The sequence below is a fragment of the Podarcis gaigeae genome, assembly GCF_964106915.1.
Source record: "Podarcis gaigeae genome assembly, chromosome: 4".
Lineage (NCBI taxonomy): Eukaryota > Metazoa > Chordata > Lepidosauria > Squamata > Lacertidae > Podarcis > Podarcis gaigeae.
The window spans coordinates 36,045,216-36,060,626 of NC_139677.1; the positions used below are offsets into that span (position 1 = coordinate 36,045,216).

Here is a 15,411-nt window from a genome sequence, read left to right on the forward strand (position 1 = left end):
GGCAGAGGATCCAATGCATGAAGTTTTTAGTACAGCTTTTTTTTTTCTTTTTAAGGCAGTAACATGGCTCAATGCTAAGTCAAGAGAATATGAACGGGAAGCATTGCAAAGAGCTTTGCTCTAAGCTATTTGGTTATAAAAAGCATTTCACATTGCAAGTACAACATTAGGAAAAGAAACCAGGCACTTCTGATGAAGTACCACCCTTTACTTGCGATACAAAATGAAAGTTTCCTTTATTTGTGGCTGAGGGAAAACTTAAGCGCAAGGAGAACTTATCTTCTGTCTTGCCTTGCCTGGCGTCTTGTTTTAGGCTCCCACTTTGTTTCTGGTGCAGGGAAAGAAGGATGTGTCTTTAATAAACAAGCCTGGGAACTAATACAAATCCATGTTGACAAATGCTTGTCAGGAAGAAAACCAAAGACGCAAAATCAATACACAGCCTTGCATTAAATCTCAATGCTTAGAGATAGATATCTTTGCCGTTCCTTTCTCTCTCTCTCCCCTCCTTTTTTGTTTACTAAATAGCTGTCCCTGATTAATTTAGGATAAACAAAAATGTGTAGACTACAAAAGTACCCCCCCACCTACGCAGATGATAATAATAAAAAGTTTACAGTGAACCTTTTTCAAACAGTCTTGTATTTTATTTTAAGGGGGAACAGGGAAAAAAGGATACAGCCCACCCCTCCCAGCCTTCTTTCTTCTGACACCATTTTACTTTAGAAAATCTCAAAGTACAAGTGAATACATGACACTCGTGATGTCTCCAGTGTACACATTTTACGTTTGATTTATGACATTACTATATAGGTGCACTTGACAGCTTTCAGATTGAAGCAGAGACAAGAGAGCTTTAAAGTGAGATGGGTTATCTGGGTAAATCTATCAAGGGTTTCATCCTGGGAGAACAAGGAGAGAGGCTTTGTAGAGCCCTGCTGTGTAGCAAGCCTCATGCTGAGCACATCCCAAGCTCCCTGACAGTTGCGCACAGCCTTCACTGTAATAACGAATAAAAGGGAGCTCCCTGTAGATTACAGATCTTCCGTGTTTTGACATTGACCTTAATACATAATTTAACCACAAAGCCTGAGAAGTGTGGAACAAGATAAGAAAAGACCACAGAACTGGCAAATAAAGTGATGTTCAATCAGAAATCATATTTGTTCCTGATAGTGGAGATGTGGGCATTAAAAAGGGAGACAGAGAAAGATTGAGGGGAAAGAAGGAGAGAGAGGGAGAGAGGGAGAGATTGAGGGAAAATGATCTGGGTTATTTGAAGAGTTATGGATCTGTTTTAAAGGACATATGGCTGTCAAGTACAAATTTGCCTGGGAAAACATGGTAAAACACACACAAAGGAGTCAATAGTTATTACATTTTTCAAAATTGGAGGTTATTTCTTTTCTTGAGCAGTCTAAGCATGCCTTTAAGACTGGTCACTGTGTTCACACACAAACCTTGAACTTGGGGGTTGCAACAGGAATGATACAATGCCATGCATGGATGATGCTTAGTTTGGGAACTCAAGGATAATTATGCCTTAAGAAGAAGAGGTGGATTTCCTCACCCATTTTATGGACAAAAACTACCTTTTGTGCAATAGAGAAACAGGGTGGTGACAAGGTAATAGTATATTTAACATATAGAAACAAACAAATGCAATCCCATACAGTATATGTCTACTCAGAAGTCAATCTTAAGGTTACTCAGTATATAGGACTGCACTGTTAGATGTTCATAATTAAAGCCCAGTGTAAATGTTTCTTATATTATTCCTCATTACAAGGATTTTGAGCAAATTTTAACCAAATTTACACATGTTTAAGCACAGTGATTTTCAGTGGGAGCAGTTAATGTGCTTAAATCTCACTCAGTCATTTCAATCTCTGCCACTGAAATGGTAAAAGAGAATTTCCGTATGCAACATTAGTGGTTTATTAAAAGGCTGCCAGAATAACTAATTATTAGCTAGTGTGTGCCTGGGCACAGAAAGCAGAGTCCAGAAACAACCAGCATTCGTATGAACATAGTTTGGCACAGAAAAGTCAAGATGGTTTTGTAAAGGGAGACCATGCACAGAATTTTGAAAGTTAAATGTCCCCAGGTATGATATCCTGATTTATTATCTTAGCATTAGCCTGGAATCAGATTTTTCAAGAAGGTTCAGAGTAGGTAACAATACATTTCATTTATGCAAAAATCCTCCAGGATATTATCCAACACAAGATCTACAGAGATTAATGGGAGCTCCATTCATGTGCATGTGAACTACCTTCTAGAGACCATACAAGCAAGGGCCATCCCAAGTTCACCTACAGCTCTTCCTTCCTCTGACTGCTTTATCAAGTTCAGTCTATTACATTTCAAATGATGTCTATAGCTCATGGTACATTGAAAAGCTCTCGCACAATGAAAAAATAAAACCTAAACATTCTAATAATGGTTAGCATTTAAAAACCAAACCCTGTGGTAAGATCTGTTTTTTTATACATTCATCAATAATAAAGTATTTGTGCTTGCAACAGCTATGGTTGGTATGCTATATGCTAGGTTCTTTATCAAGAGATTCCTCAATAAGGAGATTAGTGGTTTTATTTATTTATTGCATTTATAACATGCCTTTCCTACAAAGAGGGCATGGCTGTGCACATGCTACCTTATTTATCTACACAACAACCTTGTGAGGTAGGCTATGTAAGAGATGCCCACGGTCATAGCTGAGTGAGGATCTAAATTAGGGTCCCCCTAGCCCTAGTCCAACACTCTAAGCACGACAGCCTTCTATCTCTGTCAGATAATCTTCCCTAAACTATGCCAGACAATAAAACTTAAATTATCCATAGGGGATTGGCATGGTTTTCTAAACTCTTTATGCCATGCTGCTTCCCTGACCTAAATATCCCAGTCCTGAATCTATTAGCTCCAACAAAGCAGGTGGTGGAGGAGGAAATAAATGCATGTCTATTTCTGCTGAAAGCACTAACAACGGGTCAGGGATGGGGTGCAATGGAGTGGGTTAGATCAGGAGAATGGTGTCAAGGAAAGGATTAAAACCCTGCTCCCCAGTGCCACTTCTCTGGTTAGATTTGGACCCCTGCTACAGCTGTCTTGAAGTAAAAATAAAAATATGATTATGGATCACCCATAATATATGTAGTGTGAGCCCGAGAGACAATTTGTGCACCAGCATCAAACTTCCTTGCAGCTTGAGCATGGGCGTACTCAAAGGAACATTTTGTTCCCAGACACTGAGGTCCAGTGCTGAGGGCCTTCTGCTGGTTCCCTCACTGCGAGAAGCGAAGTTACAGGAACCAGGCAGAGGGCCTTCTCGGTAGTGGCACCCGCCCTGTGGAAACCCTTCCACCAGATGTCAAAGGAAAAAACAATTACCAGACTTTTAGAAGACATCTGAAGGCAGCCCTGTTTAGGGAAACTTTTAATATCTGAAGGACTATTGTTTTTTAATATTTTGTTGGAAGCCACCCAGAGTGGCTGGGGAAACCTAGCCGGATAGGGGGGTATAAATAAATTGTTGTTGTTGTTGTTGTTGTTGTTGTTATTCCAGTGGAATAATAGGAAGGTCCAACAGACCAGGCCGGTATGTAATGGAAGCTGAGTGTACCCCAATCTTTTGCAGTGGTTCCTTGACAGATATGTGGGGCTTCTATGTCTGGCAATCGGGGGGAAAGTTCCACTCCGATAGATTTGGAAACCACTGTTAGAACACGGAAAGATCTGGAGCACAAACCTATGTCATCACCAGAGCTACAATTATTCCCACCCCACCCCGTCAAAAGAAAACAACAAGATTTCACAAGTCATTCAGATAGAAGGGTGGGAGATCTGCTAAATTTCTGTGCATTATATATGTGGCCAATATAACAGCCGTAATGGTAGAGAACATGTACGTGCGGAACAATAAAAAGATGCTAAGCAGGCCATTCCATGTGGCGGGTACACAGTTCTTGATTTTCTCTTTGGTTGTAACTTCAAAGCTGAAACCAGCCATAAATCATTGGCAGGGTGGGAAATGCAATAAAAGACTTGGAAAGACACCATCAGGGGTACATCAAATGTGGACTTTTAAGAAGCACAAAAAGATGCCATGGCTCTGAACTTTGAGCCAGCACATCACCTAGTGATGATGTCAAATGCAGGGCCAAAAGAAATACGCTCAGTCTTAGAATGCACACACAATCTGATGATTTGAGGATGTGAATATCATCAAACACTGATATGTCACCAAGAAGCACAGAATCAATCAGAAGGCATCAAAGAGCTATGCTAACACGGCATGCAGGGAGAAATTCTGCAAACTGCCAAAGAGCAAGTCAACAATCGTTATCTGCACATTTCTAAAAGACTTCATATTTGTAGGAGTAGCTGCATATTGTATATAATGTGAAGTATAATGCTGTTGAGAATAGTGGTGGAGTGGTACATTTTGAAGTGCAGGAGCTCCTTATGAAGTCTCCATAGTCACACTGTCAAGATTTAATAGACATGCTTCCAATACAAATCCAAAAAAATGCAGGCAGTTGTGTTAATCCATTATTACACACACACACACACCAGCAGTATATAGCATAATAACCAATATATCAGGATTAATGTGACTGCAAAGTTATGAACAACTTTCTGGGAATAAGCTGAATTGAACTCTGCGGCGCTCAGTTCTGACTGCATAGCTTCAAGTTGTAAAACACAGTGGATGTTAAAACAAAAAAAAATTCCTTCCAGTAGCACCTTAAAGACCAACTAAGTCAGTTCTTGGTATGAGCTTTCGTGTGCATGCACACTTCTTCAGATACCACACTTCTTCAGATACCAGTGGATGTTAGCAAAAGATAAATGCAACCTTTATCTTGTAGATGGCTAACACTTTGCTTAGGGGTTTAATTTGCCCCCCTCCAATTTTTGATGGTCCTTCAATATTCAGTTGATTGTGGTGATGGCAGCAAAATGTTGTGCTACGTTAAATACAGAGGTTTAAACCTCTCTGCTCAGCCTGTTGCATCAGAATGCAACAAGTCCCTCCTCAACTGATCCACATGGCGCAGCAAAAGGTGGGCCTGTATGCAGGAGAGTGGTGTGTCTACACCCATTGCTGGCATGTGGTCCCCTAGAAATTTTTGCTATGGCTTTTAAAGGGAAATCCATACAATCCTGCAAAAAAGCATTATTTAAAATAAACTGCTGGTGTGGAGGAGAAACCTCATAAAATAAAAGAATGTATCCAGCCTCTGTATGATTGTTTCCCTAATTTTCTTGTTTCCTTTTGTGCTAAATTGTTACAAGCAAACTTGAAAGGCTCATGTCATCTCACCCATTCACCAGAGCAAGGGCAGTCTTTTCAATTACCCTGGTGCTCTGACAGATGGATGTCGTAACTCCTGCTATGAAAAAAATAAATAAAATAAAGTCCTGGAGCTGAGATTCCCTGGATTGCTCCTCCACAGTATCACGTGTTAAAGTCTCCAAGCCAAGCACAATCTGGCCACTGGCATTGAGGAAATATTGGTCACAGGAGAAACTCTTCCGAAGTGGATATATATGGAAAGAAATGAAACAGAAGCCATAATTGGAAGGGAGAAAAGTGGATGATTGAGGTGGCAGTGAACTCATGGCCTGGTTCAGGCCTGCCAAGCCATTTTAAGCTGCTCATCAGCTGCCATACTGTGATGGGTAGGAAAATATCTGTCTCGGCTCTGCTGAAGAACAGAGATAAAGATTGTCCTCCCCATCAAGGTACTGGGAGAATAGGTTTAAATCTCTCTGCCCAGCCTAGCATGATGATGGGACAACTTGAATGTCCATTACAGTGCTGCACTGGGTGGAGCGGAAGCTGTGATGGAACAGAATGTGGTGTGTGCATGGATGCATGCATGTGTGTCAGCACAGAGAGTGTGACTATTTTGGCCACGACTGCTGGTATGTGGCCCTGAACGAGTTGGCCAAACCCAACTTCAGCCCTCAGCCCAACTATCATGGAGGGGAGATAAGGCAGGAGAAGAAGGAGGGTTCACTACAAGTACATGCTACTTGTAATAGTGAAGCTTCCCTTCAGAGGATGGTTGTGCAAAAAGGGGCCTTCCATCCTCACATCTAATTTCGGCCTTTGAGCACCATCAGTTAGATCGCCCTCTTTAAAACCTATGATTAATGGAAACCCATTCAATACAATCAGTGCTGACAGTGGTTGGCAAGGCTTTACACACTTTGCAGACTAGGCCCCCTCCATTAACTCAACCTTTGATATTTCATCAGACTCAAAATACACGATCCAGAAGGAAGCTATGCCGTGTTTCCACGTAAACCGAATCATTCTTAAACAGGACTGTTCTTAAACCAAGGAACCACTGTATTTGTGTCCTCTTCAAGGAACGGAGGAATCAGAATCAGAATCCCCCTTCATGTAAAGGTGGTCTACACGGGTATATCAGCACACACACAGAGTTCCTTCACAAGCCAGTTGAATGCTTGGGTGGCAATGTGGCGTAGTGGATGGGGTGAGTCAACAAGGCCCCACAATCCCCCTTGTGCATTTTTTCAATGTATGTAGGTGGTCATCCTTTTTGATTGGCAAGGACTCTCCAGGCGCTTAGTCTTTCCCATCACCTATCCAATGCTTTTAACAGGACATGCCAGGCACTGAACTCTGAGCCTTCTCAAAGGCTCAGCAAAGCAGTTGATTCACCAACAAACTGTGGCACCCCCTCCTCACATTGTTTTCATCAACACTTTACTGAGGAGGTGTGTGTTGGCAATGCCCATGTGGTTTGGGACCCTGCCCTTTCCGGGTATGAACCTTTTTATTGCAGATAAATTGATTTAGGACAGGATAGATAAAGCTACTGCTATAGCAGTGACAGGTTTTGAAAAGGAGACTAGGCCCTTAACCTAGTATAAAGCAATATCATACCACCCTACTTGCATGACACAGGCCATTTTATAAGACATGGGTTAAATGGGTGTCTAGTGTGTACCTACAATGCAGCCATGAGGCACTTCAGAAGTCTTTGCTTCAGTCTGGGGTGTATTAGACAGATCCCACCTTGCCTTCAACAAGTCTGGAATCTTTCCAAACGATCCCACTTCAGTTCAAGATTCACCTGAATCCACTGCAAGGTCCTAATACTAATACTAAAATGTTTTTCTTGGAGTTTCTATATCTATATAATATACTTAGTATATGCTGATATACTTAGTATATAACTAACAAGAGAGTTTGAAATTAGGCTTGTGACTTCATTTTTTAAATATAAAAATATATATAATATATAATAAATATAAAAATAGTGCTTAAACATATGGGTGTGATTCAACTAAGTTACTTAGAAAAGACTCCTTGAAATAAGCATGGCTAAGTTAGGTCAAGTAATGTCAGTGGGTCTACTCTTAGTTGAAAAGTATCAGTCCAACTGATTTCATATTCACAAAGTCTTGACATTTTCCCCCCTCCATTTCACTATATGAAAGTTATATGTCCCAACTGTATCTACTAGGTGCCCACTATCTGACACTGGGTGTCCATTTGGCCATACAACTATTAGGTGTGTTTTTTTAATGGCCTTGCCTGACTTGCTTCCAGAGTGTACCATTCTGAGGCTTTAGCCTTCTGGAGGAGAGTATATGGTTAAATAAGACTTAAAGAAGTAAAGCAAGCTGACAGAGCCTTTTGGGATTCCTCATGGTCCTGCAATGAGTAATAACACCACATGTTAATTGAATTCCCTGCTGTGTGGATTGAACAAGTCCCTTTCCCCTGCTATCAGGGACAGCCTGGCTGATTTATATCACTTGTAGAAGACTAGGCCGAGAGTAAGAAACTGTTATTCAAAGGGTCATTTTGCAGTAGTAGTGGAACTAAGTCACCACAAGCAGCCGATTTTTGGTGCTCCTTTTATTCATTCGACATCAGTGTACATGACACAAGGAAGATCCCTGTCCCAAGGAGCTGCCCAATTTGTCGATTTCTCTCATTGCCTCCTAGAAAACTTCAACATGGGAGCTGATCCAGGAGATGGTGAGCTGCAATCTTAAAGAGAACTGGAAATGGATTGGGACCCTCAGAAGTTGGGTGATCATGCCATAAAATGCATCTAGACAGGCAAGGACTGCTGCTGACATTCATAACCGCTGTGGAGGTTTGTAATAAAAATAAGTGTGTAAGATTGCACATTATCCTGGAAATTTAAGTCTATCCACAATAAACATTCTGCTTCAAATGGGCAGAGACGGAAATGTATGAATTATTCATATTAGTTATGAATGCATGTAACACCCTAGCCATCAGTATGAATTATGTTGCATGATAATTCAGCCATTTTGGGGTGTGGGTGTTCAGTTACACACAAGCTTGCAAAGGCCCCAGGCCATTTCTATGGCACTTTTATTGACACCAGCCACAGTTTGTTGACCACTCAGTTGTGCTCTCAGGAAAAATATGGACACAGTCCAACCATGATTTTTAAAAATGATTTTGTGTATTTATAATATTATTATTTAGAAATATTGCTTCTGAACCCAGAAATGGTATAGCAAGATACCATGGCTGCAAAAAGCCAACTGGTGTCCTACTTTATGCTCCAGTGGCTATGGTGCCAGGTGTCAATCCGAGAGGTGGTTTTAAAACTCTCGTGAAAGTTCAGTTTTAAGTGAAAATTTATCCTAATATACACTTTTTTTGGATGCAATTTTGCCCAACACATTTTTGCAAGCATTTCCCCAAACAGAATGCATTTTTGTAAGTTGTTTTCTCTAACATATGCATCTTCATGCACACTTTTCCCTAATATATGCAATTTTGTACACAGTTCTGGGTTGGAGAAGTGCAGAGTACAACATTTGGAGAAGTGGGAATTCTGAGGGACAGCTGCATTTCGGTTTGTGTATTGTTGTGGGACGTGCAAATTAGGTAGATTTTTATTCAAATGAATTTCACCCCATCTCTACTTATGCTTAAGCCAATTTAAATCTGCCCAGGTGGCAATTCTAGGTACATCTAGATATCTATTTTTTTTTTAAAAGAAAGGCAGGGTGAGTAGCTTAACATTGTGTCTTACCTGTATTTTTTTTAGAAACAAATTCTCTTCTATTAAAAATAGTAGAACTAATTTAGTAGCATGTTCAAATAGGGATAATAAAAAAAAATTCTGTAAGGAAGAGAAAATCTTTTGGGGCCCAATTACTGTTAATTTGTAATCCTGGAGGTCAAGTGCCTGATTAAATATTAACATAGGAGAAAGGTCACTGTCTTTTGCGATTCTCTCTGCCCTGTTTCAGTATTCCATCAGATACAAAGAGCTCTTTCAGTGAGCGTTTCACGAGAGAGGAATTGTTTTGCTTGAGCCTAATCAAGGCCTGCCTTATGGTTTTCATCTTCAAAAACCAAAACCAATCACTTGTGGTGTCATATCTATGGAGGTTTTCATGGACTGGCTGGATGCAGAGACTGGTGGGACTGGTGGGAGGCACCAACTGGGGAACCCGCAAGGGAAGAAGGCTCAGAGCCAGAGGGTGGGTGGTGGGATGATGATGAGTGGTCAGAGGGAGAAGAGCAAGCAGCCTGGGAGGAGGAGTTGTCAGAAGGTGAAGAGGTAACAGGATTTAAGGAGCAGGTGGAGTCTGTGGCAGAGAGAAGTCCAGTAGCAGACATAGAAGCAGAGGCTGGACAGCAAGGAGACCAAGAGGCAGAGATGAGGCAGGCTGGTGAAGAAGCCAGGGGGTCTCCCACTGCCTGTTGAGACTATCTCCTCTCCCCCTGGTCTACCAGAATCAGAAGCAGTATGAAGAGGGCAGAGCAAAGACAGACAAAGCGTCGGAGTCTTGGATTGCTTGGAAAAGGACCTGGGGTAGGAGGAGACTTAGGGTACTGTGGGAAGGTGGGGACCTTCAGTTCTTGCAAATACCTCACTGAGGCTAGACCTACTGGGAAGAGTTGCCACTTTCATTAGGCCTGGCCTCCTGAGCTGTTTTGTTTCTTTGAATAAAGATAGTTAACTTCACTGGCACCATGCGAGTTATTGCTGACCTGCTCCTGACACCCACCCTGACAGAAGTCAATGCATCTAGTGGATTGGTTCCTTTAAATGTTTGGATCATCAACCAGCAGGTGATACCGAGAAGCATCCAACTCCCAGTGCAGTTTCATAAGCTTCTTTTTGGGAATCAGTTTCCCATCAGCTGTCTTTGGCATTCTTGACAGCAGTTGACCAACTCTGGCCGTAGGACGGCTACATCTGACTGCAAGCTCAGATTTGGGGGGACAGGCCATAGCTCAGCTGCAGAGCACATCTCAGGTTTAAGTCCTGGCATTTCAAGCTAAAAGAAAAGGGGCAGACTGCTTCTACCACCACCATCACTCATTCTTGATGGTGTTATTAGTCTAGGGAAGAAAGCAGACATTTCCAGTCCTGAGGCAGCTTGGGAAGTGATTTTTTTTATCAGAACCATGACAGGGGAAAGAGTTAAATCCTGTCCCAGAGCCCCAATCTCTCTCTTTCACCCTGCCCCAACAGCTGTTGCTTAAAGAACAAAAATCAGGCTTGTTCAATGCTGACATGTGTTTAGCATCACATCTAGTTCGGCCTTAATTTATTTAAACGAGCTGCATAAATCCCAACATGTTTCAGGCAAATAGCTCTCGATTAGCAAATAGAAGAGCAGATAGAGGCTACCTTTGTAAGAAGAAGAAGGTCTTAACAATTAAGCATTTCCCCCCTTGAAATAAACGCACACAATGAACACTGAGCAACACTTCAATGGCACATGAATAGGAATGATTACTGTGGTATGAAGTGAATGATACTTACACCTGAGTAAGGGTGTGTAAATATAGGCTTGCAGCCCAAAACATGCAAATGAACATACCAATAATTCTGCAGAGAAAACAAAATTTAAAAATATGTACAGGGATCAAAATATATTTCCTCAAAACGTAAGGAAAAACAGAAAACAAATCTCCTATGGTACAAAATGTAACTTAGGAACTTAGGCAACAACCATATACAGAATCAAACCACGAAGGCTCTGTGAAGAACAACAACAAAAACATTTAACCCTCAAATAAGCAAGGACTGGAACAGCTTTCCGAACTCCTCACTGATCAATAAAAAGAATAGGATTCCTGGCATAGCTTCATATCAAAAGGCTTGTCTAACTGGGAATGCTTGTATAACTTAGGCCCCAAATCTCTGAAAGACTGCCTCCTTCCCAACAGACCCTGTCAGGTTTTAAGATCAGCAGGGCAGACCCTCTTGGTAGCTCCATTGCCCTCAGAAGCTAGGAATGTTGGGGGGGTCCGGGAGAGGGAAATCTCTGTGGCAGCCCCCAAGTTGTGGAATCCCCTCTCCGCAGAGGTGTGTCTGGCACCTTCATAATAGAGCTCTTGAAATCTGTTGGAGATGCACTTCATTGCCTTGGCTTGGACGCCTGAGATGTGCTTTTGGGATCCACCCTATTCCTGTGATTTGATTATTTTTCATGTTGAATTTAAGATTGTTGCAACCCTCCCTGTTACCTCCTGGCGAAGGTGGGTAATAAATTTAACAACAGCAGCAGCAAAGAGCATAATCATAGTTATATCCTCCATGTGAAGAGGTATCAGGGCTACATGCTAAGTGCCTTATGGGCTGAGAAAGTTCCAAAGTACGTAGGAAACTGTGCTCCTAATGCAGCATTTCACACAAGCTTCTTGGCAGAGAGCTCTAGTAGGTATTAAAACCTGTGGTCCTCCCAGACTCAAATCAAGGAGTGGTGAGAGAAAGACATGTGCCCAGGGCAGCGTGTGTGTGTGTGTGTGTGTGTGTGTGTGCGTGTGCGTGAAGCATCGAAACAGCATAATGTGTGAGAAAGAGAGCAGAAAACCTTTACTGCTACATTTTATGGACATTTTTCCTTCTCAGGTCCATTGGCTAATTAAAAGAGGAATTAAAAAATCAACTTGTTTTTAAGGTCTGATCTTATCAGCATTACAGTGGTACCATAGCTGTCAACGTTTCAAAGGGAAATTCCCTTATCCCGAATAGGATTCCTCGCAAGAAAAGGGAAAAGTTGATAGCTATGCAGCAGCGGGAGGCCCCATTAGCTAAAGTGGTACCTCAGGTTAAGTACAGTTTCAGGTTAAGAACGGACCTCCAGAACAAATTAAGTTCTTAACCCAGGTACCACTGTATTATTATTATTCTTAAAATGTAAACTGCTTAAAAGTTGTGGTGATTAAGCTGTGTACGAATCCAGATAGACAGGTAGATAGGTAAGCAGATGAATTAAGACATATATTGCTCAATAGCCTAGTCGTAAAACAAGCCAAAACAAGAAGAAAAAAAAGGCGGAGCAGTGCCCACCTAGGTACAACCGGAAAGGTATGGTTTATTTATATTTATTTCCTCGCATTAATTTTCTCCCTTTCTTCTGTCATGGAATCCAAAGGGTGGTTCCCCAGTAGGCCCCCAACCAGGCACTGAACAGACTCAGATACCTATTTAGCTTCAGCAAGCCAGGGAAAGGCTTCTTACTTCTTTATTTTATTAAATTTATATACCGCCCTTCTTCACCAAGAAATCCCAGGGTGATTTGGTAATATTGCTTTGCTAATATGGCGCCCTGAGTGAAGACAAAAGTCGCACCCTCCTTCCAGTATTTCTCATTTTCACAATAATTCATTTTGATACAGTTGCTTTTAAATATTTTCACTAGGTACCTGCATAAATATAGGTATTATTATTATTATTATTATTATTATTATTATTATTATTATTATTTTGTGCCCTCTCAGCCAAGCACCCTGTACAGAGAAACCACCCTCATCACGTTAAATCCAGCACAGGTAAAACAGTAGTCTGATTTGTCTTCATACTATACCTTGGTACCCTATTAGATAGGGACTGTTGGTTATGTATCAATCCGTTTATCATTCAACTGATGTCTTACAACAACATTAGCGTAGCTCAACGGTAGCATAAAGTGCCCGGTTCAAACCCTGGTGATTCCATTTGTTAAAAAAGTTCAGTCAGAACACAGGGAAAAACCTTTTCTGGAGTGCCACCGCCAGTCAGGTGAGTAGACAACTCTGCCTTTAACTAGAAATGAGACAAAGCACGAGGACAATACGGATATGTTGGGTGCAAATGCTAATCGCACATGTAAACAAGCTCCATGGGGCACCTATAGTAAGATTGACTCTTACTACTCTGGTCAGGAAGTCCTCGTCCTTTAACTGCCTCCTCATCCACTTCACCACCAGGTGGCAGTGTAGTAATTACAATCTGCTCTCTGGATTTGTATTCTTGCATCACCATAAAAAAGAGCTCTTTCTCAGACATATTCCTGCAGTCCTCTAGGAGGCTGTCCACCAATGATTCATCTGAACTGAATTCTGCTAAATCTGGTCTGTGCATAAATGTTTTGCTTTCTCATTTTTAAAATGAACTGTGAATACATATTTAACATTTAATGATAGGGCTTACCCGAGAAATGCCAGAGAGGCAAAATAGCCTGCATTTTGTGGGAAACGTATTAAGAATCTGAGGTATCTAGAAACAGCTTTTGGGAAAGTAGTCCGGTGTTCAGAGTCCAGGCAGAGGGGCCTAAAGAGCCTGACACATATTGGGCCGCCATTAGTTTTATATGCATAGATGCTGAAAAAAAGAAACTACGGAAGAATTTATGTCAATTCATGCTTTTCAAAACCTTAACTTGCAGGATGGTGTTTTGATTTATTGTATGTAACAGATTTCATTAATTTTTTTATTATATTAAACAAAATATTATACGCTGCATTTCAAGACAAACTCTTCCCGAGACGGCTTACATCAAACTACAATATCCATGAAACCACAATGTAAAGGAACCACTGCAATATTAAAACAGCTGCAGTTAAAACAATCTAGGGCACCACATATCATTTAGTTTCAAATTTTTGTAATGGTGTAAGTTCCTTTATTATTAAGTCTCACACAAGAACACTATTAGTATCCCTATAGATACTAATTTATTGGAGAATGTGAGAATTCAGCAGAGAATGTGCATAGACACCAGTAGTTCTGCACATTCACACAGAGGGAAGGAGAATGTGCAGAACATGAAATCACGAATAAGGCAGTTTGAACGTTGGATAGTCAGCACATATAGTCTCATAAATACTGAATACAAATTGCAAAAGTAATACAAATGTTAAAGGACATGGCCTTTCGTTAGATCAAATGTCAGTTCTGCTTGATTTATTTGGTTAATAGACAGAGAACTGGTAGCGAATCAATTAATAACAAGTAAAATAGAAATTACAAATTTTGGGGGATCTACAAATGATTGGCTGGTTGTGGTGTGTGCCTGTGCACATGTACAGTTGCACACCACTTTGACAGTCTATAAACTTTCTCACCTATATAAATGTATGTGTGGGAAATAACCAAATCGAAGAAACTTTACAAATTTGGCTCAAATTAAGATGATAATACAGCGATGTTATAGTGGTCTAAATGGTTAATTACTGGAAGAGTCGTTTTGGAGAAGAAGCAAAATACAAAGATAGTCCTTCCTCTGAATTATATAACGATAAGGTAGGACTGAAATATTTAATTTTCTCTCTCTGTACGTACAGAAATACAAGCAATTATTAGAAAAGGGAGTTTACAATAATTTAACATAGAGAGACAATCTGCTGAGGATCTACACTATATCCTCATTCTGTCAATCATTGTTATAGCTTGTGTTGATGTATTTATAGGCACTTCTGTGTAATAAGTGGTAAGTATTGACCATACAACCTCTGGGTAATTGCCTCCTACATAGTTCGATGTAATGTAAAAGCTCCCATGTTTGAGCTTCATTATGCTTCCTGTGGAAAGAGCCTGAAGACTGGATGTGCAATGACATTTCCCCCCAACTGTATCACATCTGGGTGTTAACACAGTGGCAGACCTCCGCGGAACGACACTAGCCAAATAACCCACTGTGCTGGGCTGCATTAGATTGTTGTGCATGTCAACTGTTTGCATTGTGATGAGCCAAAACATTACGAGGAACACTGCTGCTCCGAAAACGACATTTTCGAAACCATTTTTCATTTTATAACTCCCACAAGCTTAAGTGCTTGCCACCTGCAAACCCAGCTTGGTGACTCAACGCTGCTGCTCTTTTAAGCCAAAGAATTTGCAGCGATTTTTAATGGGGAAAATTAATTGCAGAGTAAAGGGCTTAATGGCTTTAGGAAATGAGCAACATATGTCCACATCCAATAAGAGGGATCCAGACATGCAATTGTTTGCTGCTTAGGGTAAGATTTTGTGCAACTCCTACAATGGCAGTTAGGCCAAACCCCCTAAGCCCCACTGAATACAGTGGTACCTCGCAAGACGAATGCCTCGGAAGACGAAAAACTCGCAAGACGAAAGAGTTTTTCGTTTT

General features: G+C 41.0%; 1 long non-coding RNA gene across 1 annotated transcript; it reads right to left on the reverse strand.

The window, feature by feature from the left end:
- Window positions 1-7,971: 7,971 nt before the first annotated feature.
- Window positions 7,972-13,215, reverse strand: LOC310842567. Its single transcript, XR_014563223.1, has 3 exons — window positions 12,868-13,215; window positions 10,818-10,883; window positions 7,972-8,142 (listed from the first exon to the last, which is right to left on the reverse strand). It is a non-coding gene; the product is annotated as an uncharacterized lncRNA (long non-coding RNA).
- Window positions 13,216-15,411: the final 2,196 nt, after the last annotated feature.